The sequence below is a fragment of the Acipenser ruthenus genome, chromosome 20 (assembly GCF_902713425.1).
Source record: "Acipenser ruthenus chromosome 20, fAciRut3.2 maternal haplotype, whole genome shotgun sequence".
Lineage (NCBI taxonomy): Eukaryota > Metazoa > Chordata > Actinopteri > Acipenseriformes > Acipenseridae > Acipenser > Acipenser ruthenus.
In genome coordinates this window covers 22,798,143-22,823,398 of record NC_081208.1, presented here as the reverse complement: position 1 = coordinate 22,823,398, position 25,256 = coordinate 22,798,143, and the positions used below count along the sequence as shown (strand labels likewise).

The following is a 25,256-nucleotide window of genomic DNA, read 5'->3' as shown; positions in this document are numbered from 1 at the left end:
GGAGTTATCTAATTTTCCACTGTTTTAATTAGAGGCCAGGGTCCATGAGGCCTAACAGCTGTGTTCTTTGTACTGACTCCTGTAGCCTGACAGTGAAAAATGTCTACTGTAGCTTGTGCCAAGCTTTTAGCCTGACCTGAGTGAATGGAACTTCTGGGATTCATAAACTGTGGTTTCCAGGCATATTTTTTTTTTTAGCTGTTGTAGCATGCGAAATTACTAGGGTGGTAATTAACCCCTTTCATGCTAAATATAGAAGTGTTATTGCGCAACAATGATAGGTCGACTGTGGCCCGCGTATCAGGTTTCAAGCAGAGCTGGTCTCTCATAACTCACAGGGTGGAAATATCCTGTCATTATGTAGGCACAGGCTTTAATGCAAGTGACAAATGCATATGTCCAGGTGGCATGGCACCAGCAACTAATGAAGTAGACATTAAAAACCACTGCAATTTGGCACATGCTTAGCACATAACTCTGAGGGCCCTATTTAGCAACGTTTGCAAACCCCTAAGGCAATCGCAAAACAATTTTGCAAACACTTAGCGCACCAGAATAAGGAGCGCGTGGGGGCAAACACACATATGTGATTTAGCAACCGTGTTTTAGTGTCCACTCAGCAAATCAGCATTAGCGCTGGACATGGGCTGAACTTTAGGGGAGTGTCCTCATTTACATACAAATGTAGCAATTTAGCAAATCAACAGTGTTAGCATTTCAGTTGACATGTGAAAACCAGGTCTAAACTGTGCGACTATAAATACCGGTGAAACTACCAGGGAAGCAGGCAAAGAAGAGAGAGAAATAAGAAATATGGAGTGCACACTGGATTACTGTGATACTTTGTACTGTGATTTTGTAACAAATTGTAAGTCACCCTGGATAAGGGTGTCTGCTAATAAATAAATAAATAAATAAATAAATAAATAAATAAATAAATAAATAAAATAATTTCTACGTGGCCAGACAAAGAGAGGAGGAGGAGACCCCAAATATTTAGAAGTCATCTGTCTCTTTCTAGCCTGTCTGACACACAATGTATACAGCAATTTTGCCTCAACAGACAACCAATCACTGACATCTGCCAACTGCTTCAGGCTGACCTGGAAGGAGACATGCAAAGAGCACACTGTTTGCTTGTAGCACTAAAGTACACGCACCAACACAGAATAGGCACTTTTACGATTTACGTAGAGGGACCTATTCTGTCAACATGCAAGTAGTGTGTGATCTGTGATGCAAACAACTACATCACAAATATGCAAAACTATTGTTGCTCAGCTCATTACTTGTTTATCCTCACTAATTCACAGGTGGCAGCTGCATTTCAGCAGGATAACAATCTGAGAGGCTGGTTGGTAGGGGACAATGGGTATCCACTGAAGCGGTGGCTACTGACACTGCTGCTCAACCCCACGACCCCTGCCGGACACAGAGGTATAACCATACCTTTAAATGTGCTCGTACTGTAATAGAGCAAACATTTGGAATCCTCAAAATGTGATTCCGATGTTTGGATGTCTCTGGGGAAACACTACAGTACACTCCTCAGAAGGTTAGCAATAACATCCTGGCTTCTTGTGTTTTACACAACATAGCTCTCCGTAATGGATGTGATGTTGAACTTACAGAGGAAAGATTACAGGGTTTCAGGGAAGCAGATGCTGAACTTGAAGCCCCAGTGTTGGAGCTTGCAGATGCTGCAAATGTCAGGCAGGTCAGACAAAGCCTTGTAGACAGGAATTCACATAACTGGTACGCAGGTATGCATGTGGACCAATAAAAAAATGCAGACGTAGTTATTGTTGTTTAAGATGCTATATTATATATATATATATATATATATATATATATATATATATATATATATATATATATATATATATATATATATATATTATTTTTTTAAACAGGAAAGCATTTATAATAAAGGCAGCGATGGTTCTCACAGTTTGAAGGTGAGCTATACATGCCTAACTTAAGGAGCTCCTGATTCAAAATCCCCCTGCTCCCCACGCGCTCACTGAGCAAGTGAAAGAGAAAAAAATAATTATGTAACTTAATATGGCATATAGACCACTTTTTAAAATTTAGGATTCACTCTCCCCCTCCAGGCTGCTTGGTCATCCTCTTGACTTGGGTGCTGGACATTTTCCTTCTTTTTTTGTTTTCAAAATACCCTCCATTCGCTATTGCAGATGCACAGGTGCTCATAAAGGGCATGTGGAATCCTTATTGGTTGCAACCTTACTCCCCCACCTGTGCTTTGATTGGCTGGGCGCATGATTCGCTATTTGATGTGCGTTAGCTCACGCATGACACCCGACTTCTAAATCACGTTTTCGTGCGCTATCGCAGAGGTTCGCCAACACTGTCATTTTAGCCCTAGCGATAGCGGCTGCGCACATATTTACTAAATAGGGCCCTGAGAAGCCTCTTAACTGAAAGCAACCAGGCTGGGAAATTGCTGGTCACAACAAGAGGTGTTCGCATAAAACACAGCAAAAAGGAAATAGAGAAGTATCTCTTTACTCTGGGCCCAGATTCACCAACCTGTAGAATGTTTACCTTAAGCTACTGACCACAAGGAACTAAAGAGAAGCGCAGTTACTGCATCCACTGTATCCTGGTGCAAAAAAAAAATGATGATTCATGTTGCGACTTTTCTGAATTTATTTTTATAAACAATTGAAATCCCACTTAGATATTTTTAACCTTATGTATTTATGCAGCCAATGCTGGCACATGTTTCCAACCCTTTTTAAAAGTTTAAAAGGGCACTGCAGCTTTACCTCTAGAGGTATACATTTTTTCAATAAAAAAAAATACAGGTTTCTTACCATTAAGTTGCTATTATTAAAATAATATACGGCTGTAGTTTTTCATATCATTAAAAAGTTCTTTTCAGCTTTAAGTGGTTATTGACAACAATATTTTTTCACGGCCCCCCCCCCCCCCCCCGTACAATTAAATGATGTACACATGCAGTCTTACACAAATACATGTTGTAGTACATCTTAAATCATTTTGATCACTTTGATAGTTTACAAACATTACCAATATGTTAATTCAACGATGAAAGGTGTTTAACACAAAAGTTAAAGGTTTTCAGAAATGAAATGTAAACCACCCTTATTGCTGACAAGAACCACAAAAAAAAAAAATTCTAAAAACAGTCTAACCACCCCCTACATTGAATGATTATATTTTACATTTAATTCTGAAAATGGAAAAAAAAGGATTGACTAGAATAAAAACAACCAAATCAGTGAAACCAAATCCTCATCAGATTTTTTAGGGCCAGAGTGGTGTTTATGAGGGAGCAAGTTTGAGAATACGATAACAGCCAAAAAAGTGAAAAATCTGCAAGAATCAAATTCTGCACACTTTGATTCTGTGCCATGATTGATTCTGTGTCCTTAACACTTCTTATATTTTATTTGCAATTAAATATAGAACACCATTATTTTAATGTTTTGTGCATGTTTCTCTAAATATCAGTACAGCTTGATGCACTGTATGTTGTAGGATGTATTTTAAAAGACGCAACATACCAGTAAGAGTTTAAATCAGTGCTCAAAATGTATTGTAAAAGTATTTCAAATTGTTTTGTTTCAAAGAAGAAAAAGATGGCAGGAGATCTGTGTTTAATGGTTAAATTCTCAATGTCTTACTGATGGCTTATTTAACAGAAATGTATTTTAGCTGGGTCCCTTTTCGTACTTTTGTAAAGGAAATAAAATAGATGTTCTCTCTTTTAATTAAATGTAATTTTCATTTCCCAGCAAAGAAAAGTTTAGGTTCAGTTACCCTAATTTAAAAAGAAAGAGCTTGTGTAGAACAGAGGGATAATTTTAGCACATAACATCTCACTCATTGCTTGTCCCTGTAATTAGATTATTTAATGTTATAAATTATTTTTAATTACGGGAGTTAAGTTTCACAGTGTGAGCCCCAGCACCAAAGCAAAGATCAACATATTTTTTATGCATTTATATTTACTCGGGAATCATTTTAAAAACAAACTAATAAACATTTACATTCTTGTCTGAAAACCAGATATCCAATTGTATCCTGGTTCACTTTTGCTAAATAAATACTGTACATAAATATTCATGTAAAAAAGGCATGTAAAAAAGTTCACTTTTTTGGATTTGGCGATAGTGGCTGAAGGCTTACATTTACATGCATGTAATGGCCGTTAAGTTAAGCTTCAATAAAAACATTACAGTGAAACAAGGCTCTTAAGTTTTAAATAAACGTTGAATTTTAGCAATCGTGTGGGTGAAAAGGTTATGTACTGGTTAAAAGGATTTCAACAAATATGCAAACCTAATATTTTCTCTGACCCAGTCTGAAATAATAACAATGAGGTTTCAAAACTACAATTTTATGTAGAAAGGAGAAATGCAGTATCTTTCTCCCATCCCCCGAGCGTGTTTAAGAATGTACTGTGTTCGAGGTATTATAAGCTGGGGAGTAAGAAAGGTCTATTAGGATAAAAGAGAAATATATATATATATATATATATATATATATATATATATATATATATATATATATATAATAATCTTCATCTGTCTAAGACTTCAAGGAATAAACAAGAAGAGTTCACAAATGCAGAAAAAATAATCGAGTCATTTTGAGGATGGAGAGTGTACACTTTGCTAATGAGGTATAGAGGGTTTCCAGATGCTGTCCGTCCTAGACTGGAATAAGCACTGAAGTCAATCAGGTAACCAAGCAGGGGCAAGCCCCACAAGTATATAAAAGAACAAGACAGCCACAGTGGCATCACTAAATCCATTCATATGTTTGTTGCAAGGGACCAGGTAGTAAGCATTTAGACATGTACAGTGAGGTAAAAAATCAGAAGGAGAAGATCCAGTTTTGTAGAACAGAACACTGCTTTCTCTGCCCTAAAACAAACAAAAAAAACAAACAAAAAAAAAAAAACTTTCCATGACGAACTTGCAGCAAAGACAGTGGAAATACTATACAGTACAACAATATACAGGTCATTAGTCGTCAATTACCAAAATTAGTTTCTTACTTTTTTTTTTTTTTTACTGGAACATCATTAACATCATTTTTTTTAACAGTAAAAACACACCTAATGAAGTTCGAGAATGTAGCCCTTTAAATTGAATGACAATTTAATAGCATTAAATAAATTCTGCATCTGAATGTATGGTATTTAACCATCTCCTGTTACCGTAGTGGAATTCCTGCAGTTTTATTTAATTGGGTCTAACCTGGCTAAATTCTCTAATTTAAAGAACTTGAAATTGTACAGCTTAAATGCATTATGCTAACTCAATTTCAGACTATGCAAGCCTTTTAAAGAAAATATAAATCCTTGCACATTTTTTAAACTATTATATTGTTTGTTTAAATGTTTTATGATTACATCAATTAAAACCTTTATTACCATGTCAGGCAACATTATTTAAAACTGCATTTTTAAGTTAAAGAAAAGATCACTCATTCATGCCTTCTAAGCTTGCCTGTCAAAGTGGTCTTATGCAATCAAGGAGTCTGTCCAGCTATACAGCTGCTGGGCCTGTGTAAACCGTGGTACTTCTATTTATTTAGTTAGGTAAAAAATTGTATTTTTTATTTTATTTGGATGTTCATCAATAACTTCAAAAACAGCTGTTTCTTTTAGTTTTACTTCAATATTATGAATGTATGCTGGCTTTCCCATTCTAAATGTAACAATGTATTTGCTTACAATTGTAAGTCGCCCTGGATAAGGGCGTCTGCTAAGAAATAAATAATAATAATAATAATAATAAATGATTTTAATTCACTTTTAAATGTGAGCATCCATTCTCCACACATATTTACTAAAAAAAAAAACTATTGTGCAAAAAGATGCAAGTATAAAGCATTTCTAACTGTTTTCTGCAAACAGTGCAAACTTCAAGTGGATGTTCATAATTGTTTTTTTGTTTTGTTTTGTTTTTTTTACTTGGCATTATTATTATTATATAACAGTTCATTAGTTTTGGTCTCATCTTTCCTGGACTATTGCCATTGCCGATAGTTTGAGCAAATGAACCACATACTGTATGTTTATGTTTCTATCTTGGCCACGTGTTAGGGTTACCGTAATGTTTTTATTATACCATGCACCATTTTGTGTTCTATAATCATGTATTTTATATAGTATACTATGGTGCTTGTTATACAATACAAGTTATATAAGAGTTAGGCCAAGACAGCACAGTCATGCATAGAGTGTGTATTGTACACAAGGTCTATATTATATTCTAATAATGATGGTATTTCCTTGCTTGCCATTTTATGCTGGTAAATTGATTTATGCTTGAAAATGGGTTCAATTGTTCTAAACAATATCCTAATTTGTAGATCCAGTGATTTCAGAATTGCTCTTTTGCAAACCTTTTTGTAATAAATTTGCAATTTGTCTTTAGCTAAAGACACGGAAATCCAGATGGTGACTGTCCGGTCAGAACATGAAACTTGCCCAGTCCTGGCTAGAGTATGTATCACAGGGATATGTTGCTTATTAAACCTTTCATTTATATTTTTGTCAAAAAACAAATTATTTCATGTGATGTATCCTGTGCAAAAAAAAACTTTCCCTTTTAAGACTCTTTCTACAAGTACAGCATTTGTCTCCCATGTTTCCAAAACTCCCATTAGTAATAAGGGAAATAAGCAGTAGCATGCAGAAAACAATCATAACTCACTGCACAGTGCAAACTGGAGCTCACAGTAAATTTAGGCAGTGGTTCTGAATATAATTATATATATATATATATATATATATATATATATATATATATATATATATATATATATATATATATATATATAGCCTTTATTTGCCCAACAAATCAAAGCTTACCATGACAAAGTAGATTCTGATAGAGTATCTTCAGAACCTTTCACTGTAGAAAGCCAACACCAAACTTCATCACAACTGGACGGCAGGTTCTCAACACATGTCAAAATAAAACACAGATGTCTCTACTGTAACCTCAGCACATAGGACAGGTCACCCACAGTGGGCTCTCAAATTGAATGTTGAAGGGAAGAAAGAAATATCTTCCATAATACAATTACATTTCTGGATGCCTAATACTGCTTACGCTGTGTGTTTATATTGATCCTAATATATGTCCAAAAATCCTTTGGTCTAGTCTGAGAACATACATGGGTGTTTAATTTCAAAGCCTCATTGTGCGTTGTGCTTTACTGGGGTTTTTGCTTTGGCCTACTTATGCCACCTACCTTGAAGTTTCACATTTATTTTGAATATCTATCTTTTTTTTTTCCCCTCAATCTGCCCATGAGCTTGTCTGGAGAAACATGATTTATGTGACAATCATAATTATTTTTATTCATTTTAAAACAAAGACATGGTCTTCTTCAGACATCATTCAGAACTAGCACTGGTTTCATTTACAGCCCTCGCTGCAGCTTGACAGGTATTTAATGACCCTACCAAAGTTATTATTAATGGGCAACATGGCCTTCACTTTGCAGTGCACTTCCTCGCTGTGGAGTGCAGGAACCTGATTTTATTAACAATAGCACTGCAGTAAAATTCAATAGTGCACTGACCTTCCAGTCACCCCTTATCATAAGCTTACAATGAACAAGCAATTACCTTCCCAACCCCTCTTATCTGTTGCCATAATATACCATTTTGAATGAGATTCTTGCAGCTCAAATGGCTAACCTTTCCCACATTGAAACTGCTGCAACAGAAAAGATTCGTGTCTGAAAAATAACAGCAGTAATATACTGCCAGAAAGCTGAATCTGTTAGCAGCCAGAATCTTCAGAAACTGTAAATTGAAACAAGTTCTGGGGTTCTTAGCTAATTCCTCATCACTATCACAGTTGTAACTAACCCAGTCTTTTTCAGGCAGACTCTCCGATAGGTTAAGGATTGGATAGGTGTACATTATTTTCTACCTCCCCCTAAGAGCGTGTTACCTTATAGGTAGCGGTATAGGGACACTTTCATAGTTAATTTATGAAAAGAAAATGTAGACCTATTTAAGTACTGCTGATTTGTAGGACTATTTTAATGATGGTGTGAGAGGGCAGAGACTCTGCACAGGAGTTGTGTGAGTTGGCAGGGAAGGAGTTCATCTCTCCCTGCCAACTCCACATGAGAATGTGGCTGGAGTGAATAATTGAAAAGTTGATGATTAATTGGGCTCCAGATACAGCTGTATATAAGCAGCTAAAAATAATTTGTTTGGGTGAGTAACCTGTGCTGTGGCAAATATTGTGTATTAGTCAGTGAATGAGAATGCCCAGCCTTCTTTGTTTTATGTTAAATAAAAACATAAAAAAAGTGTGCAACAGCACCATTAAACTGCTGCTTCTGTCTCTGGGTCTGCTTCCTGACATTTACACATTGTAGCCCCAATACAACACAGCACACAGGTTACTCTCCCAAACAAAGGATTTCTAGCTGCTTCTATGCAGCGGTGGCTGGAGCCTGATTAATCATCCTTCTCATGTGGAGTTGGCAGGGAGAGATTAACTCCTCCCCTGCCAACTCAACACAACCCCTGTTCAGGGCCTCTGCCCTGTCACACATGTAAACCACATAACATTTACTAATATCACAAAACACAAACAGAACACAGCAGAAAGAGTTAATACATTTTTAAATGTACGGGCAACTGTAATAACATTTTAGAATTCAATTAAAATATTGGGAGACCTATAAATCAAAATGTATCATTTTTACTGTATTATGGATACCAAATCTACATTATGCTTTTGAGCCTTGAAACAGTATTCACATATGAAAAATCCATGCTTGCACGACACTCAATCTTTCAGTCTTAGTAGTTATGAGACTAAATATTAAGGTCACTGGTTTGCTACCCGCCTCCACCTGCTACACAAGGAGGTCAGGTGCTGCCATATCCAAGACTGCACAAATTACTTTCACAAGAACAGAATTCACTGCAGATTTCAACCCCTATAAAAGAATAAGAGGTAGCTTAAACTTTGCAGACTGGTCTAGTAAGTCAATGCCATCTTACCTGTCCATGGTGTAATATGTGTTATAAACACTTGTATTTAACAAATACTTAAACTTCACTTTAAAATAAAAATAAAAATCTTAAAAGGAATAAATCTGACACATCAAACTGAAGAAAAAGACACCAGTATATCAAATTATTTCCTCTAGATGACTGGAACAAACTGTAGTTGCAAATGTTTTTGCTCATTGTGAAAATAGATGTCTGAAATACTAAAAACAATGCATAAGAAAACAAAGTCTGTTTGTTTCTTTCTCAGATCTGATTTCCAGATCTTTTTGTACAGCGTGCAGAAGCTTTGAAAAGTGCAGGTGCTCGCTGATGTCATTTTCAGTTTCTCCTTTTTTCTTTGCTTGGAGAAATCTACTGTTTGTTAGCGAACTGGCAGGAAGTTCACAGTTCCAGTACCAACATCCAGTTGTTTCATTAAAGGAGCCATGTGAGGTCAGTTCTAGAACTTTGAAAAAGGGAGAAACAGAGGATAGGTCTAATTTTGAGGACTATCTTGGCCTATCCCATCCAACTATACAATTTCATCATGACTTTGACCTTTACAAAGTCCTTGCATATTACCTGGCTTACCCGTGTCACAATGTCCTTTGTGACATATCTTTTTTGTGGTGGACAGACCCACGGCTTCAGATAATAAAAGGTGAGGGCAATGGCACTGGCACCTAGGTCCCTAAAGAACTTGTTCTCTGTGCGGTCAGTATTAACAGGGTCAGCTTATTAAATATACTGTATGGTCAGAGGTCTCAACAACACCTGAAGAATTAGAAGCCTTAATTTAGTTAGAGAAAGATACTTATACAAGGCACATCTGCACACCATGACATTTATGGATATAAGCCAAGAAAAATCATGAAAGAATTCACATGTCGGGAAAGAAAACAAAAAGGAAGATTAAAGCCCAATTTCAGTTTTAAATACCACTATTAATAATATTTTTTTACTGTATGGAAAACTGAAAAAGAAACGATACGGTGATGAAATACTACTGGCAGTGCCAATCTCCCAGCTGAACTGCACAACCGGTGTAAAACCTAGTACCTTTTTGAAATTTCACATCTGGTTTCACAATATCATTTTTGCCCAAGCAATAATTTCATTTACGGTTCCCTTAAGAAACATTAGCTTGTTAAAAGGCATTAACCCCAAGACTTTACTAGTAAAAAGTTAGTTTTATTGTTTTCATCCTGGGGAGAAACCTAGGGTAAGACACTCAACAGGAAAGAAGGGGTTCAAAAGGTCATGAAAACATTGATTTTAAAAGATGTCTGTACACATGTCAAGAGAGCTTTTGCCCCATTATGAAAACCAGACATCTCTAATCTACCTGGTGTTGCTTACACACTATACAAGCAGACCCCCTTTGGGTTTTAATTATGTCAAAAACTTGTCACGCCAAATAAAACATTTACAGCTTTACATATGGAGTTTCAATCTGGATCAATGTTGTTTTTAGTTTTATTTATTGAATCCCAAAAGCACAAAGTGTTTTAATATTTGCTTCAATTACAGGTCGCCATCCAGGAAGACACCAACATGACAATGCAATTGTATCGTTATTATAGTAGAGTGCAGTAGTCCAAACTGACCTATAATCCAAACCAAGCCAACACAATGAAATGCATGCCATTAACAGCTGTAGAATCCAAACTTCAATAGTATGCTTGATATGGGGTCCCGAATCCTGTTCATGCTAAGTATGCAGTATTGGCAGAGGGTCTCACACCACATCACGCTTCAGTGACCTCTATTAGACAGGTGCTCGAAGCAGCAAGCATGCAGGCACTGCCGATCTCCTAGGCTTGATTGGCCCTGCATTCAGCTTCTCCAGTGATCAGTAGCTTGCAACATTCACCACTTTGGTTCAGCAGGTGAAAACAGACGATCAACAAGAACGGATATCTTTAGTTCTACTGACGGTTAGGTTGGTTGCAAGGCTTATTACTGCTTTTTGATTAAATAGAAGTATGAAAAACAAGCTCTCGAGTAAAAGCACTCGCGTAGGGTGCAGGATACGCCCTTTAGTCTGGATGTCATCGGTTTGAGTCTAGGCTATTCCTTTGTCGACCGAGGATGGGAGATATCAGGAGGTGGTGCACAATTGGCCAAGAGCCGCCCAGGGGCAGGGAGGATTAGGTCAGCCAGGATGTTCTCGGCTCACCACGCACCAGCGACCCCTGTAGTCTGGCCGGGCGCCTGTGGGCTTGCCTGTAAGCTGCCCAGAGCTGAGTTGTCCTCCGACGCTGTAGCTCTGGGTGGCTGCATGGTGAGTCTGCAGTGTGAAAAAAAGCGGTTGGCTGACAGCACACGCTTCGGAGGACAGCGTGTGCTCGTCTTCGCTGCTCCCGAATCAGCGCGGGGGTGGTAGCAGTGAGATGAGCTAAACAAAAATAATTGGACACTATTAAAATTGGAGAGAAAACTACAAAAAATATATAGTAGTATGAAAAACATAAAACTGTTTGATTTTTCACCCAGTACATGTAGCATGAACTTTTACAAGGTGAAGGAGACCATTTAATTTCCTTTTAGACTTCGCTTCACTCATACAAGATGGGGGCAGTGTGGTGATTCATGGAATGATTGAAAATTTATCTTGGCATCAATGTTTTTCTTTCTTTCTTTTTTTTTTTTTTTTTTAAATAGTTCAGACACTAAGAATGCGTGAAACATCACCTTTGAGATTCAAAACAGGGCATTAAGCACAGGACTGGAACTTCACACTCGGCTCAAGCATCTATGCAAGGCGTAAACTGGCTCGAGCTTTGTTTAAAGAACCAGCAAGCACATCAGTATTGATTTAAAAAGAAGTACCATGCATTTCATGGACTTGAAGAAAATCCTGCAGGATTGCCTGGGAAGGTAGCACTGTAAAGAATGTTGACGTACAATACAAGCACAATCCATAATTCCAGGTTAGAACATGGGTACATTTAGATTAGGTACTTTAGGAACTGGACATAGATCAAGAAATTGGGCAACAAAACAATGATTGTTATCATTATACTTGGAAGCATAGATCATGCAATCTATGAAATGACCACACAAGAGAAAGCGAATACAGCATTATTATGTTGCAATGGCCAATTTCTGATGATTCAATAATTTATTGACATGTTTTATCAACACATAACTTGAATATCAATTTATTATGATTTTCTTTTTCAGCAGGGTCATCTGCAAATTAACCTATCCATGTATTGTTCAGTAATACAATATAATGAAATGTATAGACCAGGCACCGTGATAACACAATAGTCAAGAAGTATTGTTTGTTTCTGGAAAACTAGTGATTATTTGTATAATATCATAAATACATAACAACAAAAAAAGTGAGGTACTTCAGGTGCCCTAATGCACAAATGTTGAGGGGGAAAAAAAATAACTAGTAATATTATTATTATTATTTATTTCTTAGCAGACGCCCTTATCCAGGGCAACTTACAATTGTTACAAGATAACACGTTATTTTTTCATAAAATTACCCATTTATACAGTTGGGTTTTTTACTGGAGCAATCTAGGTAAAGTACCTTGCTCAAGGGTACAACAGCAGTGTCCCCAACCGGAGATTGAACCCATGACCCTCCGGTCAAGAGTCCAGAGCCCTAACCACTACTCCACACTGCTGCCCTATATGTTTGACCTGTTCATTAGAAGCTCAGTCCCAAAGGTGAGAAATATGTCAACAGCTGCAGAACTCCAGACAAGTGGAGCTGCCAGTTGTGCAACAGGGTAACCACGCTGTAAGGGTAATCTCGGGTAACCCTTCATTTGTCCATCTAGCTCAGTAACAGTTACTCACAACCACAGTGCAAGCCCATTATCAGACAACCATACAGAACTCCCATAAACCTTTGGGGTCACCGGTCATTTAAAAGAGCAGCAGTAGTATACAGTAGGCACATAGCTAAGTAACTCTTAAAAAGGGTAACAGTAACACATAACAGGTTTTGTTACAAAGTAAATTGGGCTGCCTGTGTAATTCCCTGGTCATGGATTTAGGCAAAGTAACATTTGTGTGTGTGAAACATTACTGGTGAGACAATTGGACCCATGTTCTATTTTGTTTAAAAGTAGTGCTTATTGACAATTTACTGTAAATGATGTGGAACATTGTAAAACATTTCTGCAATTTGTACATGGAAAAATAGTTCACATTTGTAAATTAAAAGAAACACTTTCAGAATAAATAAACGTAAGAAATGTATTTATAAAACAATGTAATCCCCGGCAGTGCTTCCGAGAAGAGAGGTTTTGACATACCTTAAAATCCATATGTCAAGAGTCTGTTGCAGGAGTTATAAACTTGTCAGCTTGCCTGCACTGTCCATCTCCTAGGATTCAAATAAAAAGAGAAGTGAAAAATGAATGGTAAGCCAGGTTTCTTGTGGTCAGTTGTAATCTTTCTAAAACATTCTCTCCACCCTGCAAATTAAAAGAAAAATTGTAACCCTGGATTTAAAAATGTTTGATTTGATATTCTTTATTAAAATAGAAGCTTGTTATAAATTATTTCTACATCTAAAAGCCTCTCAGCCAATTGCAACACATTTTCAAAGCTCTGTCTGACAAATGTTGCCTCTTAATAAATAAATAACTAAATAAATAAATAAATGTCACATGTCCTGCTCTTCTTTAACTAGAGGTAAATCATATTATGTACACTGTCTCTTAAAATGCAACACTGTCTTATTACCACACAAAGACAGCCTTATACCGACTGTAAATATTACAAATTGTGCAATGATAATATATATTCAGCACAATGCACTAAGTAAAAACCCCAGAGGTAAACAAACACTTTAATGGGGTTAGTCACAATATCCATGCATTTTTGCACACTATAACAATGTTATATAGGATTGTGGGCACAAGTACAGAGGACATTTATTTTAGTAGTTAAATGCTTCAGACCATATATAGCCTTGTTCCACAGTTCCGTTTTATAACAGAGTCACGTACAGGTACATCTGTTACTTTAACCCACTACACTGTAGTTAACCAAAGTTACTCCGGATACATCCATCTTCCCAGTTATCTGCCCTTGTAATTGAGAGATATTCCACACAGTATAATCCATTAGGTGGTGCAAATTAACTATATACATCACTGAAAAGGTGCAGTAACCTATTAGTAAATCATCATTACAACAGCCCTAGTTACTTATCCAGCACAGCCCAAATGGAATTAGGTATCCTCGTTTCCAGGAGGAACAGAGAAACGAGGGCACAAGAAGGTCAAGGGGCCGGCCTTGGGTCAATGAAAAAGGTGAGACTCAAACCAAGATTCTCAGCACCTCCTTCACAGTGCTCTACAATCTTCTGTTTATTGATGAGAATCCAAGACCAGGTGGCCATAAGTATTTATCAATAAAGGGAGAATCCACTAAGGAACCCTTAAGGAATACCGTAACTGTTTAGTAAAAAACCTTCAACCATTTTTATCCTGGATGCACCAATACTTAGTTTGTGTTAGCGGGTGGGCATAAAAAAAAAACTTGCAACATATAGATTGATTTTTATTGCAGATAATTCTCAAATGAAAATCCTTTTTCTTGTAAACACACCCGAGTACTTCAAATTACGGGCGCTTAACACTTGAAAAGAGTATTACTGAAAAAGAAAGAAAAAAAAAAAGAAAAAGCAGAACTGCTACTTCATGACTTTTGACTCACTCTGTATTTAATAAAGCCATGTTGCTGTCACTCTCCAAGCAGAGTCTAAAGGCTGTTCTGCTACACAAGCCTCTCAAAACTGCTGGTTCTCAAATCAAACCTGCCAAGGCCTTGAAAATGAGGCACCCCAAGACTGTTGGCATCTTGACCCTTTAAATGAACTTTCCAGCATTTCATGCGGATATGACTAGGTTATTTTATTTTTGAAAGCGGCTAAAAAGAGCCCTCCATCCACTGCCCCTAGTGGATGTGAGAAATACCATAGTTGCTCTAAGAGAAAGCAATAACCCCAGGTCTGGTAAATTAACAAAAAAAACAGAAGATCTACATTTTACACACAAACCAAAACAGTCCCCTGCCACACACACACCTAGCTGCTCTTTAATGATATACAATGACTCCAACTTAAAAGGAACGCTAACCAACATTTTAAATACATTTTCATACATCTTTATAGCAGTATTATTACAAGTCCCCTTTTTTTCTGTAGAACATGTTCTGGTTCTTTGCATTATTTGGTACATACAAAACATTATAAAGACAAAAGTAGCAAAATATGGTATCTGGTTAACAAAAGCAACCTCTCCTTGTGCTAAGTAACACGGTCGCCTCTTTGAGTTGAATAGAAACTTATTGCTCCAAATTGCAAATTGGTTTTGGCCAAGTCAAAAGTGGGAAAAAAATAAATCTTGCACATGCTTAAGGTGATTCTGGGTGTTGAAAACAAGGTGAACACACCTTAATGTGGTTATCCGGTAGGGTGTTCATTTCAGTCATTTATTTTTTTCCCAGCAACCGGCTTTGATGTAAAGTCTACTGGGAATTCGCCCACACAGTTTTTGGACACATTACAAATTTTAAAGTGAACTTAAATCTCTCCAGAAATATAAATCATTAGCTCCTTCTCAGCCAATAAAACCCTGGGATCCACAAACAGTCCAACAAATCTTGTTTGACCTTAAAAGGTCATCTCATGTATGAAAAATAATTCATTAGCAATAGTAAACAAAACAAAAACACATTTTAAACTATGAAATTCTTGATTTACTTGAACTAAAAACAGTACAATTAATAGGCAGGACAGATGCCTCAATATACCCCCAGATACTGACCTCAAAATATCCTGTGCCAAAGTATGTCCAGATCAGGTTTCAACATATTTGAATAAGCGCTTCTCTGGTTATGTACAAATTTAGTGTGACAATAAACAGGATACTTCCATACTCCCCAGACGATGGCACAGCTCATTCGTAAGTTTAAATCACAAATGGTTAGTGGTTCTATAGATAAATGCAAAACTGAACAATTACATACAAAAAGACAGTCAGGCAGACAGAAAAAACCTGCATATATCCTAAGATGATGATACATTATATAACTTGTGCTAAATAAAATCTGTCGCAATTACTGTGACAAACTGACTTCTTTAAAACTGCAAAAAAATTAAAAGTGGGACAGTTTCCTACCATAAAAAATGAGAAAGTTTTAGAGCAGTAAACAAAACATTGAGCACAGTTATCCCATCTTAAAGTTTACTGTTTCCTGGATGCAGTGAGTCATCCATAATTGCAATCACATCACTGCCAAGTTACTGAAAGAGCAAGGCTGCTAAGTGACACCAATTCTTACATTTGACAGCATCACCACACCTGCCAATCACAAGCCTTTGAAGTTGATAATTAACTTTCGTCTCACTTATCAGCTGTCCTCGATATAAATATGAAAACAATGGCTTTTTTTTTTTATAACACAGATATGAAGACAGCTAAACACACACACATTATACAGCACCCCCCAGTCTACCATATAAAGTGACGGTAGATGACATCTATTCAACTAAAAAAATAAGACTCTAAAATACAAAAGACTTGTATGCATCATTACATTTTTAATGTTGTCATGCAATTGGACAAATATTGAGAAGAAATCTTTGCCAATATTGGTACAAAGCCATATTTACGTTTTCTAAAGTGGAGGTGTTAATTAGATACCTTAATGGTTTAGAAATCTACATTGGCCTACAAACGTTAGGCACTTGGGGTTCTACTGTAGTGCAATTATGAAGAATAAAAGATTAATCTTTAAACTTGGTAGTTTCTGGTGGTAAAGATAGAATGGAAGCAGGTCCATTAAGTCTCCTGCCCCTTTATTCATAATCTAATGGAAGTGCACATAGCTGCATTAAAAGATGGCAGACCTGCTTCCCAAAACTACAAATCAGTCTGAATATCGACCCTTTCAGTGAAGAAACAATGAAGGAAAAAGGCCAGTCAGTACATTAAGGCAATACATCAAGCTAAACCTGCCACCATGTTCAGGACCCAAGGTCATATATTTAAAACAGAAGTTTTGGCCATGATTCTTGCCACTGAAAAAAAAAGAAGTATTCCTTTATTTTTAGTCCATTATAATAAAGAAAAATAGAATAATGTATTCTGGTATCTGTTGGCAATAAATTGCACAGATACCAGATAAGTTTATCCATAATGGATCATAGTGAGTTCTCCACTCACGAACACTCTTCACCGTACAGCCAAACTGCAGATATTTTATATTTGTGATGGAGGGACTAACTAGCTATCAATTATTATATTATCCCTCGGTCACATTCTGCATGGATTAAAGAAGGATGCGTGACTGTCAGCTAGTTAAATACTCAGCAGCTGATCAGTCACGCATTTCCACGAGGTAATTCTAAAACCAAAACACAAAACAATAAAATGTCGGACAGCACGCCGCTCATCCTTGCCAAACAATAAATCAAAACACTGCTTTTCGCCGTCATGTCAAAATCATAATACAAATAAAACAAACAAAATAGCGCACAAATATCCATAGGGGTGGGGCTGCCTGTCACAGGGGAGTATGCATGTGATGATGCATAATAATATCAAATGATTGTTTAATGACAAACTATTTTGTTAGAAGACAAAAATAAGGGGAGATGTATTCATGCCAACTATAACACACCTCATTCAAGAATCGCAGTGAACTACGATGAGCTATGTTGTGCTTTTGGTCCTGCATCACGATACAAACCTCTATTACGATATGATAATAATCATTGCACTCCTACCGACAACGGCATTCATATTTAGTTTGTGATATCCTGTTTGAAGTTAAGATCTGGATTAACCTATAGACAAATATATTAAGCATCTGCTTTTTGTGCAACAGAAACCAAAAAGGCTATCAAAAAATGTTCTGTACTGAGAAAGTAGAAAAAGGTAAACAAGGATATTAATGTATTTTGGCTGTTAAGAAAATTCAATTAAAAAAAAGGTAGGGCCCAGTAGTGCATGTTTGTCTGGGGACCATAAATAAATAAATTTGGCCCTGTATGTTGGATAGACAGACTAAAAACATAACTTTAGTATAAAGTGTCTTGCTTTGCATGGCTGTAGATAAAACATGTTCTCCGTTTTCAGGAGGAACTTATAGCAATACTTAGTTTATCAGCCCACGCTGATTCACTGCTTGCGACACAAAATCTAATAAAATGATCATCCATCAAGGCAGGTGTTTATGAAGGGATGCTTGATTTACACAACCTTTGGTCCTTGTTTGGAAAGTAATAAAAAAACAAAATGACCCCAACAAGACCAAACTCCAGTATGGTAAACAGCCACAGGGTATATTAAACATTCAAATGAAAGGTCACAGGATGAGTCATAAAATAAATATTTCCTCGTTCAGTTAAGAGCCAGCTCTCGCTCTCTCTCTCTCTCTCTCTCTCTCCTTTAGACTATTCACTGTCACTGTAGGATTTAAAAAAAATAATGTAGGCTTCCATACCACAGAGGTTAGAGGAGAAGGAATTGTTTCTGAACAGATACTAAATTATAAGCATCAAGTTCCCGGTGGGCTACGCAGCAGGCAATGTGTGGGGTCTTGCGTGCAGCACAAGTGCTAGCTATTGATTTTCAAGTATGAAGCAGGAATGTTGTCCAGGTTTATACAGAGATGCTTGCCAACAATGTCGTTCTTTTTTCCCCCTCAATGTTCTTGATAAACAGCCACGAGTGGAAGTCTGATCATGGAAAGACATTTTTTTTATGCCGTTATGCCAGATTTCTCTAATTCGTTCATAAAGAAATTATATAATGGTCCACTAACATTTTTGTGTGTACCACAAATAACTTTGAATGAAGTGCACAGTTCTACAAAGAGCCTTTTTGCCTTTTTTGTTAAATTCAGTGCTTTTTAGCATAACCTCAATAGCAATGAAACCGAATTCCAAAAGGCTACAGTGTTTACTGCTAAACCATCTTCAGTAAAAACTGTAAAATACGTGGGTATAAACAGTAAAGTGAAGTACAGTGACACTTACATTGTTGTGTCATGCTTTATTACTTAAGAGCAATGGTTCAATCATTAAACCCAAATATAGTGTCTTAATGTCAAGTAACTGTTTTTAAAATCAATTACTACCCCTTTAGTCACCCCCTTGTTACTGTTTAGTTCTTATCTTTGAAGAATCTCAGAGTCAATTTGATGTTAGCACTCCAATTAACACGTGCTGTAAACAGGATAATGATGGTTAAATATAAACAGATTATTGTTCCAACATGAGCAGTGCAACAGCTCTATGGTGACGTTTAAAATAAAGGCTAATAAATACAATGTTACCACACAAGGTCCCAAGGACTTGCTTTCATATCCCCATTTACTGTCTTAGTTACAAATAATAGATACCCACCTAATCCTACAGTTCTCATAACGTGCAGCGTAGAATGCAAGGCCAAGGGGAGCTACTAGTAAGTGGATTGTGAGTAAATGTAATCGCTTTTGGTATTTTCAAAAGTATAAAATCTGCTTTCCATTTGTTTCCCATGTACTCAACAAAAGTAATCAAGCATGGATCCCCAGTGCTCAGGTTGGGTCCCATTACATGCAAAACATGAGACAGCATTATAATAATAATAATAATAATAATAATAATAATAATAATAATAAGTAAACTTGTTAGAAACGAAAAGCTTAACTACAATGACAGGAGGCAGTGAAAGTAGTAGGGAAATTGAATACACTTAATTGACGTTTCCCAAAGCTTGCGATTGATGTTGCTGCTAATGATATATGGGGTGAGAGGTGTGCAAAGTTTACACCCTCAAAGAGGTGGTCAGGGTATTTAGAGTAATGTTTTGGTAAGGGCTGCTCCATACCCCTTCACCACATGGTTAACGCCCTGCTGTGAATGAAGAGCCCCCCCCCCTCCCCCTCCCACAAATGACTATGAGGGATGTTAAGGTAGGCAGGTTTCAATGGAAGAGGAAGCTTGTTCCAACACTACCTTTGGGTAATGAGAGCTAACTTTACACAAATAAGTGTGTAAGTGTGAATGTTACAGGTTAGTTTACTGTCATTAATGTGTTAATATTTGTAAATATGAAAGCCCTACTAATGTGCACAATGGCATGCAGTAGGCAACTCAGTATTTTAATGTAAAAGGACACAGGGCCATAAGATGGGAAGTAATGACTAAAAATAACCACTTGTGCAATTTTGCTAATTTTCTTTTTTTTAACATGCATGCATTTTTTTTTTAATGTGAGCAGCATTTTCAAACATTGTCATCTTTTAATATGTATCACACAATCCAAGGAGGCTGTGTGGTCCAGTGGTTAAAGAAAAGGGCTTGTAACCAGAAGGTCCCCGGTTCAAATCCTGGCTCAGCCACTGACTCATTGTGTGACCCTGAGCAAGTCACTTTACCTCCTTGTGCTCCGTCTTTCGGGTGAGACGTAATTGTAAGTGACTCTGCAGCTGATGCGTAGTTCACACACCCTAGTCTCTGTAAGTCGCCTTGGATAAAGGCGTCTGCTAAAAAAAAAAAAAAAATAAATAAAAAAAAAAAAAATAATAATAATAAACATACTGAAGACTGATGTTTAAAATTGGCACTCACATTAAAAATAGATCACAAAAAGATCTTAACCTTCAAATGAGCAAAGATGCAAGTGGGCCTAAGGATGTGATGAAAAATTGAAAAACTAAGCAAATACACCCTGTGGCAGTTAACCAGAGGTTAAGCAGACCATCCTAATCTCCCAATTACCAGTGGCTCATGATTAAAGGAAATGATACAGCACTGTAGTCAGGCCTGCATCGCCTTGGATAGAGTCATCCCATCTGCTTTACTATGAGTCAGTCTGACAGTGCGTTTACATGGAGGACTGGTTGGTATATGTGGTCCGCTGGGTCTACAACAAGCGAATTAGTGGTTTCCTAACTAAAGCAGCTAATAATTAAAGAAAATTAAAACCATGATTCACTTTGCTTTATTGCCGGGTTTGTGATTTGTCTTTTATGATTTTGCAGCACAACATGTTTACCAAAATTAAAATATGAAGAAAAAAAAATCTATTCAGACAATACTAAAATGTCCATGACTTGTGTTTTTCCCCGTTTCTAAGCAATGTGCATGCAAGTGAAGAAACCCTACAAAAGCAATCAAAAGGACCGCAGTGGTTCAAGGGTTGTCAAACAGAAGATGAGGTTCACCACTCATTCATATGATGGTAGAATTGAAACATATTATATCAACATTCCCCATTACTGTGGTCAAATATTTCCTGATCAATGCCAACTACTGGTGCACAAAATAATCAATTGCGATCCAACTGACATACCCATAATGAATTATTCACTACTAGTTATCCAAATACAACAAGCAGACACTGTTCTTCCACTGTTTACTATGGAGGTCAGATGTGCTGTTATTACTCAATAACTTTTAGAATTTTGCCTACACATTTAATCACTGTCAAAAATATGCATGCTAAGTATATGTTAGCCTTAGTGTTTACAGAGCAGTAAGTGTAGAGTGGAAACTAATTTATTTCATATAAATTTTTTTCACAGTGTTTTCCATATACAGTTTTATACACCAATGCATGTTGCAGTAAAAAAGAAAACAGCGATTGATTGCATATTATGATGACTTTTCTGATTGACAACAAACATTCCCAAAATGCTAAAGTTTAAACCGGTTTAATCCTAAAGTTTAAACAGTCGCTAGCACATACAGTACCTTTAAAATGATTATACTGCATTAAACGTCTTGCATGAGGATACATTAATACACCATATTTTACTCATTAACAAAAGTTGCATTCAGGGCATTTTCAACCCTTGCCTCAACCTGCCAGCCTTCTGTCCTTGAAAATATGCGGAAATTATCAAAATGTGTTAAATAATACATGTTCACAGAAAAAAGTTGGAATCTTTAAATATCGCACTGCCTAAGAACACACTACTGCAGACAGCTGTCTCATTTTTTGGTGTATGGGATATTGTGCTGTATCACTGCCAGAAAGGCTAAAACAGATCAAGGTTATACTATAACATGTGAGACAGGTGGGGGGGGGGGGGGTTAGGTATCAGAATGGCTTGCCAATGTAATGAATAACACTATGTAACACAATTTTTGTTCCTGGGTAGTAAGTGTTATTTCCTAATTGCTTATGCCTCAAAAGTATAGAAAATGACGCTTATTCCCTACAAACTTTGCTTTTGTGACCAGGACAGTGATATTTTGAAATTTACCTATTTCCAATGAGAAAACGGGCAAATTTGTGTCTTTTTGTTCACATAAAGTCAGAAAAAACAACATATGAATCCAAATTAACATGTATTTATACTAAAGTAATACAAAAATGACTACAAAAGATTTAGAAGCAAGTAGTTTTTCGAGATTTACGATTATACTGTAAATCACTTTCACTTCCATCATGTTCTCGTTATACTGTCCTTGGTAGCGGCGTTCAAAGTCCAGTATATCCTGGTGGAAGCTCTCGCCTTGCTCCTCCGATGAATGCCACCATTGCAGCCTCTTGATGCCATCTCAGAAAAATGCAGATATGTATCCACTTAGGCAGCTGGAACTAAACTGAACTGGTGGGCTTAAGGCCCCTGTATTAATACTACTATTTATATTACTGGAAAGTTCTAGAAAGTTCTAGAAGTTACTCCAAGTTTACTCAGCACTGAATCTATCTGGAATGTTCTGGAAAATAGGTAAATTTCAACATATCACTGTCCTGGTCACAAAAGCAGTTTGTGTGGAATAATAGCCATTTTCTATACTTTTGAGGCATAAGCAATTAGGAAATAACACTTACTACCCAGGAACCAAAAAAAAAAAAAAAATTGTTACACGGTGTAATCATCTTTTTCAAGTGGCTATCTAAAACACAAAAACGTTAGATTGACATGACATTTTTATTAACCTTGTGACAAGCCCCGATTTCACACACATCTGTGCCGAATGAACACCTGGGATGCCCATTTTGGTATATATTAAAAGTGCATTATCCAATATAGAAAACACGTTTTTATCCAGCCCAGTTACAGTGCCTTAAAGTGTACTGTATAAGCTATGTAGGTGTTCTCTGAAAACATTAGGCCCTACAAGTTAAAAAAAAAAAAACACAATGCATAAATTAGGGATAAAGTCACTCCATGCTCTTTTTGTTATTTCCTGGGCTAGAAAGACGCTAGTTTTCAAATAGAGTGAATAGATGGATAAATTATGGAAAAATTAAATAAACATTGGGGATCCATTCCAAACCATTTCCATAGAGATAAATACAAGTCTCAATCTCTAATATCTAAATATGCATTGTGCATTTGGGATCCTCTTGTGATTTTTGTTTGTTTGTTTGTTTACTCCCCCCTCCCCCAGTCTGAAAATGATTTTCCCAAAAAAGTTTCATGCAGTAACTAAATAAAGCAGTAGTGAGTGCAAAGAGAGAACCCCAACTACAAACATGTGTCTGTTTAGACAAACCTGCGAGGTTAAAAGTTTGTTTATCAAGACTTCATCTGTATCGCCGTGAATAAATGAATGGCGCTGATATTAGTCTGTCGCCTTACAAAATATAATATACAACGCATATTTGTTTAATTTACCATTTTCATCCTGTGCGACTCCAGCGAAAATACAATCTCGGCTCCAAGATATGTTGTGAGAAAAGTAATTCCATGCGATTCTACCTGCTTGTATCAAAGTGTCGATGGAGAAGTGAACGTGACAAACGCGGAAAACCGAAGCAATTGTTAAAAGTAGTAATTAAAGGCTGGATTTGACTTCTGGGTAATTTGGAAATTAAGCTTTAGGAAATTGACACACGAATAATTTAGCAAAATTGTCAGAAAAATGACGATGATTTATAGTTCACATTTTAAAAGACTGTGCACTCTTAACTGTTAAACAATGTAATACAATAAGGGATTAGCGTTATGACGTTTATCAATGTACTCCTGGCATACTTTTTAAAATATATGTTAAAATTATTTAAAGCCCAGTTTCTACCAAACATATGGAAACATGTGGGTTAATTTTATTGTCATTTATTATGCTTACTTAATATTTTAATCCTGCTGGTGTTTTACCTCAGACCGTGTGATTTATCGACCCAATTAAAACTAAATGCAATACAAAATACAGCGGAAAAAGCCAGATCAGTAGCAGTGTTCGCTACGTGGTTATGGTGTTTGCATCGAGACCTTCCACTGTTTAGATTAAAGTTGACCACAAGTGAAGTTGTAGCTTCATTTTTTCAGTGTAATCAGTTTTAAGATATTAAAGGGAAACTTTGTAACAGGGAAACATTTGTCAAATGTAATCATCCAAAAGTGCCAGAGTGTGCATCGTTCCACTTGCAAGGGCTGTCAGCAAATCATAGTGAGGGCAAGCAGGTGGAAGGAAACGTACATAGGTTATAGGTTCTAATTGAATACATTGACGTAGTCATACTGAGAGGTAGAAAGGCTAAAATATACACAGGACAACTGAACGTTATCACTGAAACTATACTGCACGTCTGATGCTTGAGGGCAGCCCTTGTGCAGTGGCACGCCACATGTTGCATTGTATTACAACATGAGGTTCTTTGTGTCCAGCGATGGAATAATGAAACACTGGACACAAACTTACCTCGGGGTCTAACTCTAAGCCATTACAGTTTTTTGGTGTAACTAAATGAGTGACTGACATTCAGTTTAGACTTCAGTTTATTTGATCCTCTGTGTAATCTGACAAGTGAATATTTAAGATGTTATACAAGTAGATAGAGCAATGCTGTTAGTAGTAACAGACTAAAAGCTTGTATTACTTTTCAGAAGCCCGAAACACTTTCCAAATATAAACACAGAGAACAATGATAAATAATTGTATGTAGGATACGCTCTTAATAAAATAATATGCTTATTCAATTAGCTCAAAAATACTACAATCCCTGCATTTTCAGATTACAGAATACAGGAGTGGTGCGAAAGTTAATCTCAGTCCAGTCGGACTGCCTTGGGTGTTCCACTCTTTCTTGGAAGGTTATTGAAAACCGTTTTTTAGGCTGAGTGTGCAGTCTTTAGCCTAGTTGCTATGTAATTCTACTCAGTTTAGTTTCTCTAATTTCTAAATGCAAATTTAGAGCAGATGTAGAGAAAAATTCCTTCTGTTTCTTGGTTCTCTTAAAGTGAAGTATCCTCATCACACATCATTGGTGTGCCACAGTTAAGAAAGTGG

General features: G+C 36.6%; 1 long non-coding RNA gene across 2 annotated transcripts in view; it reads right to left on the bottom strand.

Moving 5' to 3' along the window:
- LOC131698911 (uncharacterized) overlaps positions 1 to 23,770 on the bottom strand; it is a 97,821-nt gene extending 74,051 nt beyond the window's left edge. For both annotated transcript variants that reach the window (XR_009307917.1, XR_009307916.1), the window contains exons 1-2: positions 23,642 to 23,770; positions 13,318 to 13,388 (exon numbers count right to left, since the gene is read on the bottom strand). This is a non-coding gene — a long non-coding RNA (uncharacterized LOC131698911). The remainder of the gene's footprint in view (positions 1 to 13,317; positions 13,389 to 23,641) is intronic.
- Between the last annotated feature and the right edge of the window lie 1,486 nt (positions 23,771 to 25,256).